The following is a 5,036-nucleotide window of genomic DNA, read 5'->3' as shown; positions in this document are numbered from 1 at the left end:
CACCGCCATCTCACGTCGACTCCGGTAACTAGGTCCGCCATTTTGGTACGGTCGTTTGAAACCGAAACCAATTAGCGAAACATAGAAGGCGCCGGGCATTGACCGCTCTTGGTGATGGACTACAATGCCGGAGCATTGCTTCGTGCCGCAGAGCACGCAATGCAGAATTACCGGTTCAAATGGAGAAAAGGTACGTGAAGTTCCACGCTTTTGAACGAACTTCGTGACGCGAACTGTGCCGGCGCGAGCAACCTTTGTGACACGCTGGGCGCGGTGCGCTTGGAGCGAATATTTGTCGTTCGTTCGCTAAGCGCGGGGTTCCGTAGTCGCTGTCCGTATGAAAAATACAGCTGCGTTGGAGTTCTCTTGTCCAGCCTTTGTATTCTAAATGAAGCCTGAGCGTGCGCCGCCTATTCACGCGACTGACAGCGGCGCTCGACCGGGAAAACAGTACCACACGTTGCCAAAATTAGGCTGTTTCTTTACTCGTCCCTGTGGCTATGCGCCCGCTTGATTTCATTGTTAAATGGTACCGCTTAGCCCCTACACGAGCCTTTATCTTACCTAGGGCTGTAAACAAACTTTTCTTGCCGCACTACGCCGTCGAAAATTTCCTCTGTGGCGGGCGCGCACGGTATGGGAGTGTGTTGTTGGTTTCTTTACGTTGCATTTAGCCGTGTGTCGTTGCAGAAGTGGCGAACGCTGTTTTATGATGATCTAACGGTGGAAAATTCGAGCTTTCGCACTTGGTTCCCAATTTTCCGGGATGAAAGGTTTGTTGTTACGTCAAGTTAACTTGGTGCCCATTGTCATTCCAGCAACGATGTATTTACTGTCGAATATTTTGCGACTAAAATACACACTCACTCCTCTAGTTTGTCACTCGCTGCATGCATGCCTCCGACGTAATGATAGTGTCCATTGATGTAGGTAGCTGAGACAATTTTCAAGTTTTATTCAAAAAGAAAACGGCCACAGTTGCATCAGGCTGCCGCGCATCAGCTTGAGAGCTTTTGCGTTTTTTGTATCCACAGTGAAAATCCCAGTAAATTAAACTACTTCGCTGATTTATAGCGCGTGCAGTATAGCAAACTGTGGATATAAATGGAACAAAAAGAAGCATTCGCGCACCCCTGCATGTCCCGGTCTAGTAAACGCGACGTTGCCCAGCCTCTGCTGCGTGCTCCTGAATGCTTGCTGGTAGCTCATAGGTGATCCTTCAGGTGCCATTCCAGTCCTTGTTTCTGTCACTGGCGGGGGGGGGGGGGGGAGGAGGAGGAGGAGCGGGAGGCCAGCACAACTGGGGCAAAAAACTCATTCCCAAGGCTACCAAGTTTTCTCCCAAGCGCCTGCATGGCACTTCCTGTACTCGAAGTGCATCGAACAGACGCATTGGCGAGGGAAGGGATGGGCCATTTTATCGCGGGCTTCTCCAATCAATGTTTTGGACACTCGCTGGCTTGATGCCCTGCTGTCTCGGACGTCCCCACTGTTGTGGCAGCTCAGTGCACGCAAGCTTTGGTGGCGCCTCTTAAAACCTTCGGCTAGCAAGAGGGCGAGTAGGTGCACAGCAGCCAGGATGTGACTCCATGCTACACTGCAACCCGCCGGGCAATCGCACGCTGCCTCCCCAATCGCCCCACTGTCCGTCTCAAAGGTGAGACACACAACTTAGGGCCGGCCACTTTTCTTCTGGGAGCGAAAGCAGCTGCTGAGCACATGGATGAGGCCCAACCTGCAAGAACAGAGAGAGTATAAGTAAATAACACTCAGTGAAGAACAGGACTAGTCCGCTACAGTTTATGGTAAAGAGCAGAAAGAAGTGGCCGCAAGGAACAGACTCAAAATGACCAGATTTTGTGTCTTCCTTAACATTGTTGCAAGGGCAATAATCTACACCTGAAACAGCAATGATGTCAAAATTGTTTGTCAAGTTCGAGCGTGCAAGTATCTCTGCATACTTTGTTAATGCATTTTTCAAGAGAAGGAAGTTTAACATTTAAAAACCTCAGCGTGGGTAATGATACCAGTACCCGCATAATCGTGTTCGTCATAACTTAAGCAAGCAATAATATGATTATCTGGAACTCACTTCCAGAATCTTTCGAGATAAACAGGTAAACATTCGGGCTATACCGATGACCCATCGAATTAAAAAAAATCTTCTAGTTCAGTGAGTTCGAGCTAACGAGGTTTTACTGTATTATCTATTCGTGCACACCAAAAACATGCGCTTTAAAACAAACACAACCACCCCACCACCAAAAAAGGAGAAGAAAGACACACAAACAGATTTTTGCGCAGAACATGCGCAATAAATAATGAAAACACACAAAAAAAGAAAATTCAAGGCATATGTGCGCTTTTGTAGTTGACTTCGCCGCAAAGCACGATTGCTTTGCGGCAAACGCGCGGGCGGACGACCGTCACGGAAAACGGCCGCAACCTTTCCGTTAACATCTTCGCCAAAAATCATCCCGTAAATTCGATGTACAGCATTTGAAAATACCTAATCCACCCACTAGCGGTATGGTCTGGCGATTGTCGCTTTCCTCTTTCAGAGTTACTGCAACAGGGTCGCCGCTGCGCATTTGCATGGTAAACAACGGTGAACAAAGTGCCATACAAATGCTCATACCGGTTAACTTGCGTCAAGTAAAAACAAAGAAGGATTACTTACTGCGAGTCGCACGTGTTTGTCCGCACCGATGAAGGCGAGCAATGCGCCTCGGTGGCTAGGCGGCATGCCCTGCTCCGCTGCCGCTCGGATGGGTCTTTGGCACGGCACCCCGAGTAGTACGAGTCTTCGGACACAGTCGGCAGCGCAGACAAGTCCTTCGTCCACAATCCGCGGTCGGGAGCCGGAAAACGCCGTCCAGTTTGAGCCATACCGCGTTACCGTCACCTGCTCTTCCACAGTAAACAATACGAGACTTCCCGATCGGCGCCCGTACCAATATGGCCGACGGTCTCGTTTACATCAGTGTTGCTAGATCACCAAGCAATTTCGCATAGGGTCTATTGTCTGTTGTTGTCTAACTCATCTGAGGACAAAACTGATGTGTCGGCGTTCAGATTGTTAGCGGCGATTCCTGCACTAGAAGATAACCAACAGGGTCAGTGATGATCGTATGTAAATATTCGGAGCCGCGCGCCGTGCATGCGGCTGTGTTATGTTATGCAAATAAAGAAGTACACATCTCTGCAGGCAGTGGGCGTGCGATTTGGTGCGTGTTTTGCGTCCTTTAATAGCGCTTAATTTGTTTATTTGACGCTATTGCCTCACGTATTTGCTAATATACACGTACCCTGCCGTTCGTAAATCGTGCGGCGTAAAACGTTACGCAAGAATCATTTAGTTCGCGAAAATACAAAACAAAATTTCCACTCATTTTCACGGCGGTGCCAGGCCACCAGTGTCAGCTGAGTCGGCTGCGCAATTCTTGCGTTCACTTGCATGCTCCCACTGAAGCAACCTTTTGCAGTTACCTCAGTCTACACGATGAGCAGCGTTTCGTGTTTATGCTACTCGGGAACTTTCCTTTTTCGGCCGTACGCAAGAAGAAAGAACGATAATTGTCGTAGGGAAGTTAGACCTCCCGACCTGGCGATACTGTCGTATACGCCGCGACGACCGCGACAGCTCGCTCAAAAGAAAGCCGATAAACCGACTTGTTTTAGCGGATATTAATTTGTTTAGCCTCTGCAACTACTTTAAGGGCTATTTCATACAGTATGCAGTCATTTAAACGCGCCACAAAGCGATTAAACTAAGTACAACCAACTTTCACTCTGGCAAATACATGAAGGTCGTCGAGGGTCGTTTGCTTTTGTACTACCCAGACGTGTCGGACACGAGGGGGCGCTGCATGCCGCCAAACTCCAGCGCAGGAGTCCTATGCTCAAACGTACTTTTGTTGCGGAAGCAGCGGTCTTAGGTAGTTACATGGGTTGCACCTGCTTCTCCAGATCGCCCTGTAACCTGGCCGCCATGGCTGTATCACCAGGCTACCGACAATCGACCACTGACTCGACTTCATACTTGATCGACCTAGAAGCAGGTGCGAGAAGAACACTACTGACGGCTTAGATCCAGTACCAGCTAGTACATGCCTTCGTGGACTCGGGGGCCCTGGATAGCGTTTTATCCACTGTGATGCAGTGTCCCGTCTACCCTGACGCCCCTCAAACTTGGTTCTACCAAACCATCCGCGCCCTGCCGTCTCTACTCACAGCCATCTGGGATGGCCTGCGGGCACAAACACCGGCCCCACAGCGCACCCTAGTACGTTACATTAGGCATATATATATATATATATATATATATATATATATATATATATATATATATATATATATATATATATATATATATATATATATATATATATATATATATATATATATATATATATATATATATATATATATATATATATATATATATATATATATATATATATATATATATATATATATACGGACTCTGCGGCGGCGATACGAGATTTACATGTGCACCGAGTAGCCAACAATTCCACTATTTCAAGGGCATCCACACACTACTAGACACGTAAACCCCCTGCCCTCTACGGATGTTGTGGGTTCGGCGGAATACGCTCCCCGTTCCTATTGCAACGGACATATAGAGCTTGTCACCCTACGCCTATTGCTCGGCCGCTGCCAATGCGAACAACCATTCCATTAGAAAACTTTCTCCAACGGAAGGACGATCTGCGTCGCGCCACACGTGCCTCATCCCACCGTCTGGAACGGACCTCCCCAGTGGACTAGCTCGCTGGGAAGCGGTTTTGCTGAGCATACTTCTCCTTGAAGTGACTCTTTCGCTTACTGTGCCCCGGGCGGGGACACCACGCTACCATGTCCCATTCGATAAACAATAAATCCCAATTTATTGTTTATTCGCAAAAAATATGGCGGCTCCTATCTGTAATGAGGAATGTTCTCGCGCGTATAGTCATAGAGAGAAGCGGCTTGGGAGAAAGTTCTTAAAAATCAATGCCCATCCAATTAGATCA

General features: G+C 48.0%; 1 long non-coding RNA gene across 1 annotated transcript; it reads right to left on the bottom strand.

Annotated features, from left to right (window-relative positions):
• Positions 1–1,664: 1,664 nt before the first annotated feature.
• Positions 1,665–3,019, bottom strand: LOC144149499 (uncharacterized). The gene is made up of 2 exons (XR_013318324.1): positions 2,681–3,019; positions 1,665–1,735 (listed from the first exon to the last, which is right to left on the bottom strand). It is a non-coding gene; the product is annotated as an uncharacterized LOC144149499 (long non-coding RNA).
• Between the last annotated feature and the right edge of the window lie 2,017 nt (positions 3,020–5,036).

This window comes from Haemaphysalis longicornis, unplaced genomic scaffold (assembly GCF_048455015.1).
Source record: "Haemaphysalis longicornis isolate Haplotype H1 unplaced genomic scaffold, Haemaphysalis longicornis Haplotype H1 scaffold_8, whole genome shotgun sequence".
Lineage (NCBI taxonomy): Eukaryota > Metazoa > Arthropoda > Arachnida > Ixodida > Ixodidae > Haemaphysalis > Haemaphysalis longicornis.
The sequence above is the reverse complement of the archived record's forward strand: the minus strand, read 5'-3'. Positions and strand labels throughout refer to the sequence as shown.